General features: G+C 40.5%; 1 non-coding gene and 1 pseudogene across 1 annotated transcript; both read right to left on the bottom strand.

The window, feature by feature from the left end:
* Positions 1–325: 325 nt before the first annotated feature.
* Positions 326–15,309, bottom strand: part of LOC132601377 (tubby-like F-box protein 5) — a 64,260-nt pseudogene continuing 49,276 nt past the window's right edge.
* LOC132604721 (small nucleolar RNA R71) lies at positions 9,778–9,883 on the bottom strand. The gene has a single exon (XR_009568824.1). It is a non-coding gene; the product is annotated as a small nucleolar RNA R71 (small nucleolar RNA).

The raw sequence follows: 15,309 nt of genomic DNA, 5'->3' as shown, positions 1-15,309 counted from the left end.
TCTATTGATAAAAACACATTTTGATGAGCTCAGCCATGTTCAACAACATAGGTCAAAAGCCTTTCAAACGAAAAATTCATGCAAACAGTACATGTATTTCATTACAGACCAAATGTCATAAGAGACAAAAAAGGAACAAAGCTTTCAAATTTAAACATCTTGACCCATGTTGTAATTTTCAAATGTTCTAGACTTGTAGCAAATGAAGCAAAAAAAGATGCAAATGTTGTAGTAAGAGAATTGTATGAGTCAAAAATCAACTTCTTCGCATGAGACTGGGTCTATAGATCAATGAAATTTATTTTCTAAATATAAGTGGCCAAAAGTTAAATTTAATTGTTAAATGATAAATTTACTTCAAGGAGAGAGTAAAATTGAGAACATTAATTGAGAATGAACATGAATTTAAAACATTACGAAGCGACCAAATATAAGAAAGGGAGTTTATCATGATTTGCAATCTTCATGAACTCATTCACAGGCCGATTTCGTGTCAAAGCTGCTCAAGCAATTAGCAAAAGCTTGTAAAGCAGAGAGTGGGTAGCGGTAGTCCATGATGAACATGTCTTTTCCAATTCTACCAAACTGTAGAATGTTTTCTTGTTTTGCCACTGGTACATTGTGAGATGGATCAACTTCTGCCAGTATCTGAAAACTTTTCACAGAAGCCATTGTAACCCGACCTTCAAAATTTAAGCACCAACACTGAAATTGTTCATGCCACCTAGGAGCCTTGTTTTTAGCACAAGCAGCTCTTGAGAAGTCACTATCACTGTTGACTTTGAAAAGCCAGACGGGCTGATATCTACAGCTAACTGCTTTGCTTTTGGGAGTGGTGCAGAAAATGACTTGTCATCAAAAAATTGCGGAAATGATTTAGGTGTTGGAGCACTACCTCCCACCTGTATTGAAGACAAGGGAATAGAGTGCCTGGCACAATGAAATCTCCAAGGTCCCCTTACACGGTTAACATTTAGTTCATAGGATATGGGGACCAGGTTGTTGAATGGCTGCATCACTTGGAGGTTGGCTGTCATATGTGGAAAACTTGGTCGCAAGAAAGTTAGACCTGGTCATATCGTTTTCAAACATTATTAAAGTAAATAAAGGTAAGTAGAGGCTTTATCTTTGCTTCCTACTATTTTGAAGGGCCACAAAGAAGTGAATGAAGGAAAAATAATTGGAAATTTGATATAACTTGCCTTAGTTTCCCCACATATGTATTGCTAGCTCGAGAAAAATCATCTGCAACCAATGATACCACAAAGTCTGTGCTTGAAGACCTTCTGATCCTTTTGGTGGCCAACAATAGTTTATCCCTTTCATCCTCAGCTGTCATGAAGTAAAAGATCAGTTATGCATCTTCCATCGACTAGGAGGAATTCTCGATAAAAAACATGACCACAAACATTAAGTAGAAGTTATATACTTTTTGGCATTTTCGATCTAGTGTATTAACTTGAATGTCAGACATAATACTGATACATCAGCCTAAGTGTAAGTTCCCCATCAAAGTAGGATCTTAAAATCATTACAAGACAAACTCTGTTAATTAATCGAATAAAAAAAAAGCATGAAGCTAGTTCAGAGACAAGGAGTCATTTAAGAGATTACTGTTACACCCTATAGCTCAAAATTAAGGTTAGACTCGTATCTTTTGAGTTTTAGTGGAAAAACTAAGGTTAGAATGTTTTGTGAAAATGGTTGATAGGCCTAATTCAGGCAGCTGTAACCCTTTGATTAGTTCAGAATTTGAGAAAGTACCCTTAATAAAAGTAGTATTATGTAGAAATACCTTTCCAACCATATAAGGACCTGGCCAATCAGAGATTGGAGCAGGGAGATATGGTCGTTGTAAGCATCTAATAGTAAAGCGCTCAAAATTCGATAGAATCGGCTAAGTTTTCGATATGTCTATCTTTCAGCCAGATTTTGTGAAAATCCATTGTGAATTTGAGAAAACTTAAAACATGAATGTTGTAGATCTTTGAAATACCTTTCCTGTCACGACCCAACCTGCCATGACTGGCACCCAACTAAATTCTAGTGGGCGAACCAATATACGAAACATCTATCCATTCATATTCGGTTTTATATTAACCAAGCCAATCAGTTATTACTCATTCAAACATTAAATGAACAAAATAAGTCATGCCATAAAATACTGCAATAAGTGCGGAAGTTCTAACTATTACAAAATCCGAAAGTCAGCGTATAGGACTCTAATCTAAAACATGTCTAAGAACTGAAATATGACTAATAAATATCCATAGTGTCTGGAATAAGAAAAGGCATCATAAGAAGAAGATCTTCGGGCGGCCTGGCATGGGAAGAAGCTCACCCCAAAATTTGTCAGCAAATATCCTCCACGCTAGATGTGAGGACGAGTAGCGATCTCTGTATCACAATCTGCACTCAAAAGAATACAACAAGGTAACATCAGTACAAATACTATGTACCGGTAAATATCATAGGCCGACTAAGATTAGTATCATGCATATTTCATAAAATCAATAGAATAAACAAGCCAATATGTTACACCCCGTATCTTCGAAGAAGCACTTATCAAATTTGAATCATACGTACGTTGAGTTATGGTTAAGTAAAACCACTTTGGAATATAAGGAGCAAGCATTATTAAGTATATTTAATGAGTGAAGGATGTATAAGGATGGGTAAAGTTTCGTGTGAAAATTTTGGTCCAACTTGAGGGAAGAATATCTCTTAGCATATAAAGTGTTTTAAGGTGTTTCAAAAGCCTAAAATAAAGTTCGTCGAGTCTAGTTTCTAACATAATAAACCGCTCATTGATAGGACATCGGAGTAGAGAATTAAAGGTGTTATAAGTTAGGCTGACAAAGCAGAAATGCATACTACAGTAACTGCTACAGTAACCGAACTGCTACAGTACTGCTTTACTGACCCGACCCGAATTTGAACCTTATAAAAGGGGAAAAACCCCATTGTTTCCCACCAAAATTCAGATTGGGAGCTCAACACCATAAAGGGCAATTTTGTCATAAAAAAGTTGAGGGTTTGAGTGATTTTCAAGTGGCGAAGAGTTAATCAAGGCCCGGATAGCGCATGGTTGTGATTCTAGTATTGTTTTGTAGTGTATTTTAGCGTGGATTCAAGTGGATATCGAAGATATTGCTGTTTTAACAAGAATAAGATATGAATCTCTTTCTATTTACGTTAATACCGATTTATTCTCATAGACAAAAGTCGTTAAACAATTGTATAGTAAGTTGGTTAGTTATGGAAGTTGGAAAACAGCATGTGGGCTGTTTTATGGCACATGTTGGTGTTAAAAGTGATGTTGTTAATGTTGGTATTGATGTTGTTGTTGTTGGTTGCTGAATTACGATTTTAGGCTAGGCATATAAACAAAGGAGATGCTGCCAAAATTTTAGCAGATTCTAGAAAGATTTATTTGGAGGCTCAGGATAAGTATATAAAAATGGACCTATTATAGCATTAATGGTCTTATATGTTGATTGCGTGATCGGAAATAGGTGGAAGAGCTGAGACGTGAATTTTCAGGTATGTTAAGGCTAGTTCCTTTCTTTCAAAGGCATGATTGCTATGTTATGATCCCATAAATGTTTCCATAACCACCTTGTTTCCAAAATCTAGAAGTTTATGACTCTTAAAGCTTCTTATGATGTTAAAGATGAGAATGTTTCTATGATGGTTACGATGATGATTATTTTATGTTTAAAAGTCTCAAATTATGATTTCAATGATGATATGAGAATGTTGAGTTATTTCTTGATTGCTCAATCTTATTCATTGTTGTTGATCTCATCTCATGTTATTCGTTCCTTCGAGGTGAGATGTAGCGATGATGAATGTTCCATAATATAAATTGGAGGTTACCGACCTTACGTCACTCCAATAGAGTTATGGCTTTCTTTAGGCTCTCATGCATGCTGCTTATGTTATATTATATATATATATATATCTCTATATATATATATATATATATATATATATATATATATGGGGTTATGGGAAAAGGTGAGGCGTTATATACCCATAACCACCTGATCAGTTGGTATATTATGACATCATCCCGGACGTGGGATATATGGTTAAATGGATTGGGTTTCATGTTCCGCAGTCCTATTATGATACATATGTATAAGAAAGATTTTATGAAAAGCTAAGTATGCATGGTATCCGCTTTAAAAGGCAATCATATGTATCGGTTATTTCCTTATCTCATGTTATGCTCTATATTTCTCATGATGTTATTTTTCATGTTCGATATCTCTTACTATATTATTATTCATGCCTTACATACTCAGTACATTATTCGTACTGACGTCCTTTCTTGTGGATGCTGTGTTCATACCCGCAGGTTCGGGTAGCCAGCCGAGTGAGCCAGACCTGTAGGATCTCTCCCAGTCTCTACCAGCGAGCTCCACTTGGACCGGAGCTTCAGCTCTTTGGTATCCTATTTTCATTTGTACATATATGGGTATGACAGGGCCTTGTCCAGTCTTTTTTAAAGTTATACTCCATAGAGGTTTGTAGACAGTTGTGTATAGTTAGAACGCCGTGCAGTCCTGTTACCTATCAGACATGATTTATAAGATTTGTGGTAGAGCTCATTATATGAAATAGCAGACGGTATCGCTTAGACATCAGTTAAAGATGGGCCACCAGGTTATCTAGTATAGAGCAGAGGGGAGTTTAGGGGTGCTCGATCAGTTGTGGTCGGGTACTCGTCACGGTTCATCGGTTTGGGTCGTGACAAAAGTTGTATTAGAGCAGTTCGTCCTAGGGATTGTCTACAAACCGTGTCTGATAGAGTCCTGTTTATGGGCGTGAAGCCAGCCACACTTATAAACAGGTGGCTGCAAGGCATTTAGGAATCATTGACCTTTCTTTCTATCTTAGATCGTGCGATAGAGCCAGAATCTAGGAAAGGTCGCTTCTGCCCCTTTTTCCTGTAGGTAAGTGCAGACTAACAAAAGATGAAGAGATCCGCCTTGGACAATGGGGGTGCTAAGAAGGCCCCCAGAGTAGATTCAGGATCACAGACTCTGGGATCGAGAAAAAGGATCCTCACCTATTCCATTGAGATCGATCCCTCTGATGACCCCGCGATGATTCCTCTAGAGTTTTTGACTTCCAGGAAGAAAGACCCCTCAGAGGACAGTTATGACACGGACCCATCTGAGGGTTCGTATGGAACACCGGAGGAGGAGATTCCCGAGGCCGTACCATCTGCTCCTATGGTAGAGCACTACGTCAGAGCAGCTACCCCGGTGAGTGTTACTGATTACTCTAGCCCTCTATCCTGGCAGTCAGTAAACCAGGAGCTGCCGGATTATCCGTATCCTTCTAATTCGGATGGGGGAGATGACGAAGGCCAGACTAGCAGACGGTGGGAAGACAATGATGAAGAGCACACTTCACTTTATAGCCCACCAGATCAGGCTAAGGACCGATCGGCTACAAATATATGAGTCTTTTATTGACATCTCTTATGTGTGTGCATTTACTGTAGGTTATTACTTAATAGTGACGAGCGGAAATGCTAAAGGAACTAATAACCAAAGTATTTATAAGTAACTATGATTAAGATGTTTTCGCTGCCATTGGGAATCTTGGAATTTAGGATGACAAGTAGTCATACAAGCAGATTGAAGGTGATTATTGAGGATTTCAAAGGCCAAAATAGCATTTGCTTAGTCGGAAGAGTAAGAGATCCTTTCTAATCCGGAGGGAGATGCATTACGAGAATTTATTGAGATCCGTTAGAACTTCAACTTGTTCTAGGTCATGCGATAAAGGTCATGCAGTAGGGTGGATGCGATCGTACCAGTACTAGCACACCGGATCCCATTAGCACTCCAAGGTTAAGCGTGCTGCGGTAAGAGTAATACTAGGATGGGTGACCCCCCTGGTAAGTGTATTAAGAGTCCTACAAATTTAGACATAAGAGACAGATGAGAAGCTAGAGTAGCCTAAGGGAAATTAGAATATGCGGAGTAGTTGGAAACTCTAAAAGGTCGTGAAGGATGAGGCGGACTAGACTGGCAAAGAGAAAGAAGGTGTATCACAGCTCTAGAGTTAGGATGAGTTCGAATAGTATTTGGAAATATTTTGTAAGCGAGGAGTTAGTAAACATATATATGTATGTGTATGACATCTCATATGTGGCTGCGCCAACTGGTATGTGTGTCCCAGCAACCGACGTTGTTATATACTGAAGGCATTAGTCGAACAGGGTAGTAAAGTTCAAGTGACAAATGTTACAAGGTAAGATGATGTTATTTTCACTACAAGTTAGAGTTGGAAAGTCCTAATACAATAACATCAGGGAAAGGAAGAAAGTGAGTATATAGGAAGTAAAAGATTAGAATGTCTAGAGCAAAGAAAAAAGTATAAGGAACAAAAGATGAATGTGTGGGGTCAGATAACAGACTTCGATAAGTGGGACTAAAGGATAGTAACCACAAATAGGGATGTGATGTAAGAGAGAGAATGATCAGGCCTTGTAGCGATATTAGGAGATTTCCAGCTCTCAAGAGGTATAGCAAGGGATAAATATGTAGTCATACTGACACGGTTGCCTCGGAAACGGAGAAGCTTTCCTAAAAGATGATTTAAGAATAGAACAGATTTGCACGTTTAAAGGAATATTTCATGAACTTCAGGGTCGATACTATAAAATAACAAGTGGAGAAGGGCGCTCGGGGAGGAAGGAACTCAAGGAAGGTTTGAGGATTAAAGTAAGAAAGGTACACTAATGGGCTGGTCAGGAGAGGAGAGAAGAAGAAGGGAAGAAACAAAAAATTGAGCAATCACCAAGGACAAGCAAAAGGATAATGAACTAACAAAGCTAACCGGGAGGTAGTACATCAATGACATGGGATGAGGATAAGGAATACCGAAATTCAATTATAAAGGAAATAGAAGGATGTATGGGAAATATTCATAAGTACGGACTAGCCTTAGCGGCAGGAAGGAGAATAAAGAAGAGAGTATATTTGCAAGGATTTCACGACACGAACAAGAAGTGGCAGAACACTGGAAGAACTACAACGCATAGGTGGGATGCAAATAAGTAGTCAAGGAAAATTTCGGATAAGTGAGCTAAGTGAATAAAAGGATTGATGGTGGAAGGGGAAGAGTGTAGCATATTAACTCTCATTGATATATTGTAGACGTAAAGTGAAACCGGAAACTCAAAGTAAGAAGAATTTCAGTGATAATAGTCGTGGAGGAAGACGAGGGATAAAAAGAGCAAACTGTGACCAAACGCTCCGTAAAATGTTTTGATGGATTCCAATGTCCCCATTAACCCGTTGATTCGGGAAATGTTCAGTCATAAAAGGTAGAAGTAGAAGGGCCTTAAAGAAGGCAGTGAGAATGGATCTATAATGCATAAGCACTTTGTTTAAATGCAAAGCCCTCGATTAGCAAAGAGGAAAATAAGTCAAGCTATACAATGAGGGAATTTTGGTATTATAAGAGACCAAAAGAGTTGGAGGATCATTAGGGTTGGCCGATAACCACTGATACTCGGGAGTTACTAGTGTATAAGAACACCCTTAAAAAGGGGGGAAGAGCAGATCTAGTCTTGAAATGAGGTATGGCATTGTCAAAATTCCAAAGAAAGAAAGGTGTTAGCTTAAAGAGGCCAAAATTCGAGACGTAGTGACACATCAAGAATGCATTAAGAGGGAGTAGAAACGAATTAAAGATAAGCATACCACAAAGCAGGTATGAAAAGGAATTAAAATGGATCAAGAGAATACTTCATGCGAGCGTTGATGTGGCGTGATTTTACGCCACAATTGATGCTTTTTAACTCTAAGTTTTACTTGTTTTTAATCAAGCCTATGTGATTTTACGTGGTTTTTAGTGTTTTCAGGAAAAGGAACAGATTTGGCAAGATCACATTTGAAGTGCAGATCATGGTCGTAAATTGAAGTTTACGGACCGTATTCCACAATACGGGCCGTATTCCATGGCCGCGTTTAAGGATAACAGAACCAGAAAGTCAAACTGAGAAGATGGTGGTTTACGAGCTAGGTTTACGGACCGTATTTCAGTTTACGGTCCGTATTCCATCACGTATTTAACCAGCTGAGCATCTGGCAGAAAGTGGAAGCAGAGGATGTTGAAATATGACCATGCAGTTTACGGACCGTAAACCAGTTTACGGTCCAGTTTACGGTCCGTATTTAAAAAGGGGAAGTTGCACAGCTGAGCAGCCAACTTGGGCGTAAACCATTTTTTACGGTCCGTAAAGTGATTTACGGACCGTATTTTATCATGATGGGACTAAAGTGTAAAATCTGTAACTTGTGTATTTCCCAAACCTTATAAATAGTCTTTTTAGGGTTTCTAACTAGGGTATTGAGTATTTTTATGTTTCTTGAGATAGAACATTACATACTCTCTAGCTTGTGAAGATTAAAACATCAATTCAAGTATTCTCAATCCTTTTTCATTTCAAAGTAAGCTATTATGAATTCTCCAATTTCGTATTTCTTGCTCTTTGTTATGAGTAGCTAAATTCCCTTACTAGGGTTGTGAACCTAATGATGGGTGTTTTGTAAATTGGGTATTGTGAATGATATACACATAATGGATTTTTAGGGTTTAGTTATTCTTCATTCTTCATTCATAATTAATGGTTGCAAACATTAGTTAAAGCCATAAACCCTAAATTTATTTGGAAAAATAATTAGGGTTGGTAAGAATAATTAACAAGAACTCAAAGCTTTAACCTTTGTTTAATAAATTCACTCAGGAATAAGATGAATTTACTTGGCATGATTAATCGTTCTTCATAGTTACTTTCTTATATTTGGAAAAATCATAGAAAGATATAATCTTTATTTATTGGGAAATAGTAGAGATTCACATAGTGATTAAGTGCATTCATAGAATGATCCATTAGAAGTATATCAAAATCAATACCCATAGCATACACCCTATCTAACGGGGACACAACCTTAGTTTCTTTTACCATAAATTTCCACCAAAGAAATAGTTAGAAATTAGTTATAGAAAAGATCAACTTTTACCAACATTATCGGATTAAGACATTAGACCCAGAACTTAGCATCTACGACTTTAGTAATCTTTTCACACCATATTCCCTGTGGGATTCGACCCCAACCTTGTTGGGTTACTATATTTGACAACGTCCGCATTACACCATTAAGAGGTGTAATTTGAGCGTATCAAATTTTGGCGCCGTCGCCGGGGAATACGGTTTTGAAATTACTAAATAGTGTTTGCTTTGATTAATGTCTTTTGCTTATTCCATCCCACCTTGTTTGCTACTTTGTGTAAATAAGGTGAACATGAATCGACATCAGCAAAATCAACGAGCTGACAACCAAGGAAATGTGGTGAACAATCAGGCGAATGAACCAGTCGATGAAAATATTTTCGCTGAATTTGTTCCGGAGAAGGACTATGCATCTCCTATTGTTCAGCCTCGATTTGGAGCTGCTACTGTGAAAATTGACTCCTCTCTATACCAGTTGTTGAAACTCGAGGGATACTTTCGGAACTCTACTGAGAATGACCCCCATCGTCATTTGAAGAATTTTGTGGATGTGTGTGCTAATCACATCCAGAACAATGTTTCACAAGATGCTATTAGGTTGAGGTTATTCAAATATTCCCTAGCGGGAGAAGCAAGAACATGGTTTGAGAAGCTGCCCCGGAATTCTATTACTTCATGGGCAGAAATGACAACTGCTTTTCTCACAAAGTGGTATCCCCCTAGCAAAAGAGCTGAAATTCGTGATAAGATATATGAATTTAAGCAGCGACCGGGGGAACAGCTATATGAAGCATGGGAGAGATTCAAGGAGTATTTGCAGGACAGCCCGAATCATGGTTTTCTGGACCATATATTGATGGAGAAGTTCTATCGAGGGTTAGACCCAGTGTCACAGTCAGTGGCTAATAATGCAGCTGATGGTTGTTTTATGAACAAGACCTTTCGACAAATAACCACCATACTTAACAAGCTGACAACTCATAATCAGGCTTGGCACTCAAACAATGCTGATATGGTACCATATGGTAGTGCCATGATCCAGAATATGGTGAGGGAAAATCAAGATACCCAGCAAACATTAGCAGCACTTGCAACAAATATTGCCTTGCTGACAAAGAAGTTTGATGAATCACAAATCAAAAAGGTAAATGTTTGTGAAGATAATACAGTCTTGCCGCAAGGGATGTACCATGCTCAAGATGGTACGCTCCTTGAGGGGCCATCTAGGCAGGTTGAAGATGCCAACTATGTTAACAACCCTCAAGGGGGTTACCAAAGACAGAATTACCAAGGTGGCTATCAGAGTCAAAATCAATGGAGACCACAGCAAGGCCAAGGCCAAGGCCAAGGTGCTTACAACAATTCTGGCAACTACAACAATAATTTTGGTGGTGGAAATCACAGGAGCTATAACAACAGCAACAATTTTGGGAACAAGAGTACAAATCCTTATATACCACCTAAAGGTGAGTCTTCAGAGCAAGGTAGTTCGAAGGTTGAAGCAATGCTTGAGCAGATTTTGGCAAACCAAGCTAAGTCTGACAGAACTTTATCTGGGCTGACAGAAACAGTGGGGTCCCATACAGCAGCTATTCAGAAGCTTGCGTTGCAGATGAGGGACATTTCTAGAGAGCAGCACCCTCCTAAAAAGGGAGGACTTCCGAGTGACACTATTCCAAATCCTAGGAATGGGGGAGGCGGTATAGACCGTGCATTTGCCATCACTACTAGGAGTGGTAAACAAGTCCAGGGGGCTGCTGAGAAGATGATTGATCTTGAGCAAATAGATGAAGAGGATGAGGTGCAGTCCGACACACCCATCATTGCTGATGAGAGGCCTACTGACAAAAAGGTTGCTAAGATTCCAGAGATGGTGAGAGAAGCTGATGACACGAGTAAGCAGGCTGTAAAAGGGGCTCTACGCCCTTTGACGCAGCTATTCAAATCTAAACCTCCCTTCTCTCAAAGGTTGGTAAAGAAGAAAGAAGATGCTAAGTTCGAGAAGTTTTATGATCAGCTGAAGCAGTTGTCTCTAAATTTTCCCTTCTTGGAAGCTGTCAAGGAAATGCCGGGTTTTGCAAAATACTTGAAGGATATGCTGACCAAGAAGAAGACGGTTCAACATGAAACCGTGAGTTTGACTCACACGGTGAGCTCCATCATCTCAACCACACTTGTTCAGAAAAAGGGAGATCCTGGAGCGTTCACCATTCCTTGTTCTATTGGGCACCATGATTTTGCTCGCGCTTTGTGTGATAATGGGGCGAGTATAAATTTGATGCCCCTTGCTATTTATAAACAATCAGGTTTGGGGATGCCAAGACCGACTACGATGAGACTGCAAATGGCTGATAGGTCTATCAAAAGACCTGTCGGGGTGGTGGATGATGTCATTGTGCGGGTTGGTGATTTTATGTTGCCCGCTGATTTCGTGATTCTTGACTGTGCTGTTGATCGGGACATTCCTATCATTCTGGGGAGACCTTTCCTTGCTACAGGTAGGGCCTTGATGGATTCTGAGAAAAATGAAACAAAATTCCGAATCAACAATGAAGAAGTGACTTTTCAGGCTAGCAAAGGGATGAAGTTACCAAGTGCTTACGAGAGTATTTCGGTCATTGATTCATGGGATGTTGTTAATGATGCAGTGGAGTTCAAAATGGAAGAAGAGAGCTTAAGTGAGGCTTTGGCTGGTATTCTGATGAATTTCGATGCTGAGAATATGGAAGGCTATGAGGAGACAGTTAATTCACTTGTGGGGCTGGGCTCATACACATACCACCCAAAGAAGCTGAGTCTTGATCTGGAAAATAGAACAACTCCTCCAGCAAAGCCTTCGATCATTGAGCCACCTAAGTTAGAGCTTAAGCAGCTCCCATCACACCTGAGATATGAGTTCCTTGGTCCCGACAACACATTACCGGTGATTGTGTCAGCCTCATTGACTGAGGAGCAGATTGTGCAACTTTTGGAGGTATTGAGGGAGTATAGGCGTGCTATTGGTTGGACCATAGCAGATATTAGAGGTATCCCATCTGGGATCTGTGAACACAAAATTCAATTGGAGGACGGCAGCAAACCAAGTGTAGAGCATCAGAGACGACTAAACGAGAACATGCAAGAGGTTCTCAAGAAAGAGATTATCAAATGGCTAGATGCAGGCGTGGTTTTCCCTATTGCTGATAGTAAATGGGTGAGTCCGGTCCAATGTGTTCCTAAGAAGGGCGGCATCACTGTTGTGTCGAATGCTAAGAATGAGTTGATCCCGACCAGAACTGTCACCGGTTGGAGAGTTTGCATGGATTATCACAAGCTCAACACAGCCACGAGCAAGGACCACTTCCCTATGCCCTTCATTGATCAGATGTTGGATAGACTAGCAGGGCGTTCTTATTATTGTTTCCTTGATGGTTATTCGGGCTACAATCAGATAAACATTTCTCTGGAAGATCAGGAGAAGACCACATTCACTTGTCCTTATGGGACATTTGCATTCAGCCGGATGCCTTTTGGGTTGTGTAATGCACCAGCCACCTTTCAGAGGTGTATGATGTCAATCTTCTCCGACATGGTGGAGGATTTCTTGGAGGTGTTCATGGATGATTTTTCCGTGGTGGGTGACTCATTTGAAGATTGTCTAGGCCATCTGGGTCAAGTGCTAAGAAGGTGTGAGGAGACCAATCTGGTGCTGAACTAGGAGAAATGCCACTTTATGGTGAAGGAAGGAATCGTCCTCGGTCACAAAATCTCTGAAAAGGGAATCGAGGTCGATCAAGCGAAAATTGATGTGATTGCAAAACTTCCTCCACCCATCTCAGTCAAGGGTGTCCGCAGTTTCTTGGGACATGCTGGGTTCTATAGGCGCTTCATCAAAGATTTCTCCAAGATCGCAAACCCTATGTGCAAGCTTCTTGAAAAAGAGGCTAAATTCGTATTTGATGACAAGTGCCAGAAGGCATTCGAGGAGCTAAAAGAGCGTCTCACTACTGCCCCTATTATTATTGCTCCTGACTGGTCCCTACCATTCGAACTGATGTGTGATGCGAGTGGTTTCGCAATAGGCGCTGTGCTTGGGCAGAGGCACAATAAAATTATGCACCCGATCTATTATGCTAGCAGAACGCTGAATGCTGCACAGATGAATTACACAGTGACAGAGCAAGAACTGCTTGCCATTGTGTTTGCTTTCGAACAATTTCGGGCCTACTTGTTGGGGTCCTAAGTTGTGGTTTATACTGATCATGCAGCCTTGAGATACCTCATGGCAAAGAAGGAAGCAAAGCCGCGACTGATTAGATGGGTGCTACTGCTGCAAGAGTTCGATTTTGAGGTAAAAGACCGAAAAGGCACTGAAAACCAGGTGGCTGACCATCTCTCTCGGCTTGAAGAAGCTGGGAGACCGATTGACGAGCTTGATATAGATGATGCTTTTCCAGACGAAAGGGTGTTGGCGGTGTCAAATGAGGTAGCACCATGGTATGCTGATTTTGCCAATTATTTGGTAACAGGTATAATTCCCGATGATATCAAAACTTACCAAAAGAAGAAATTCTTGCGGGATGCTCGGCAGTACTATTGGGACGAGCCTTATTTGTTCCGCACATGTGCTGATAACATCATTCGGCGTTGTGTTCCAGAAAGTGAAGTGATGGAATTTCTTAAGGCATGCCATGACTCTCCTGTTGGGGGTCATCATAGCGGAAACCGGACTGCAGCCAAGGTACTTGAGTGCGGCTATTACTGGCCGACTATGTTTCATGATGCTAATCTGTTGGTGCGATCCTGTGATCAATGTCAAAGGCAAGGGAATATAGGCAGAAGACAAGAGATGCCTATGAATTTTGTTTTGGAGGTGGAAGTGTTCGATTGCTGGGGGATCGACTTTATGGGACCTTTTGTGAGTTCTGGTGGAATGAAATACATCTTGGTAGCTGTGGATTATGTGTCAAAATGGGTTGAGGCAGTGGCTTTACCCAATAATGAGGCCAAGAGTGTTATGGGATTCCTTAAGAAGAACATTTTTACTCGTTTTGGTACCCCGAGGGCGATAATCAGTGATGGTGGATCCCACTTTTGCAATAAAGCGTTTGCGGGACTGATGGAGAAATATGGTGTAAAGCATAGGGTGGCAACGCCTTATCACCCTCAGACAAGTGGACAGGTTGAAGTGTCCAATAGGGAGATTAAAAGTATTCTAGCAAAGACCGTGAATGCCAATAGAACTGATTGGGCCCGCAAGCTCGATGACGCTCTATGGGCATACCAGACTGCTTTCAAAACTCCAATTGGGACTTCACCCTTCAAGCTTGTATTCGGAAAAGCTTGTCACTTGCCGGTTGAACTTGAACACAAGGCTATGTGGGCGCTAAAGAAGCTGAACATGGATTGGGAGGAAGCAACCAAGCTGAGGTTGTTTCAATTGAATGAGATGGATGAATTTCGATACCAGGCATATGAGAGTGCAGCCCTTTATAAAGAAAGGATGAAGCAATACCATGACAAGAAGATTCTGAAGCGAGAGTTCTACAAGGGCGACTCTGTATTACTGTTTAACTCTCGGCTGAAGTTGCTACCGGGTAAACTCAAATCCAGGTGGTCTGGTCCGTTTGAGGTGGTAGGTACCTCACCCCATGGCGCGGTTGAATTGAAGTCCGGAGATGGTACTCGGACATTTAAGGTGAATGGGCAGAGATTGAAGCACTACCACGGAATGGTTTCGGAGGATAGTATTGTTGATCGCTACAGGTTGAAACACCTCGGGACAAACAATGAGCTGGTGTACCAAGAGAACGAGTGATTGGTCACCACCGTCGTGCCGCGACGTTAAATCAAGCGCTTCTTGGGAGGCAACCCAAGTGAATGTTTATTTTTCTTTTTCTTTGTTGTTCTTCGTACATATAGGGTAATGGTTGTTTTGGTGCAGGAATATGTGACAGCAAAATTCTGCTGAGATGCAGGTAAGTTTAGTAGTCTGCAACATTGCAAAAGACGCCTGAAGTATACGGACCGTATTTCACAATACGGCTCGTACCACAGGGCGTATTGAACAATGTTGCAGAACAGTGAGCACTATAATGAACATTGCTGGTTTACGACCACGGAGGACGGACCGTATTGTGAAATACGGTCCGTAAATCTGAACGTAAACTAACATGAGACAATACAGTGCACTGCCAGATATAACATCTCTAAATACGGGCCGTAAATCAATTTACGGACCGTATTTAGAACAAAAAAAAAATATATATATATAACGCAGCAATTTA

The sequence above is a fragment of the Lycium barbarum genome, chromosome 7, assembly GCF_019175385.1.
Source record: "Lycium barbarum isolate Lr01 chromosome 7, ASM1917538v2, whole genome shotgun sequence".
Taxonomy (NCBI): domain Eukaryota; kingdom Viridiplantae; phylum Streptophyta; class Magnoliopsida; order Solanales; family Solanaceae; genus Lycium; species Lycium barbarum.
This window is presented reverse-complemented; position numbering and strand designations above follow the sequence as displayed.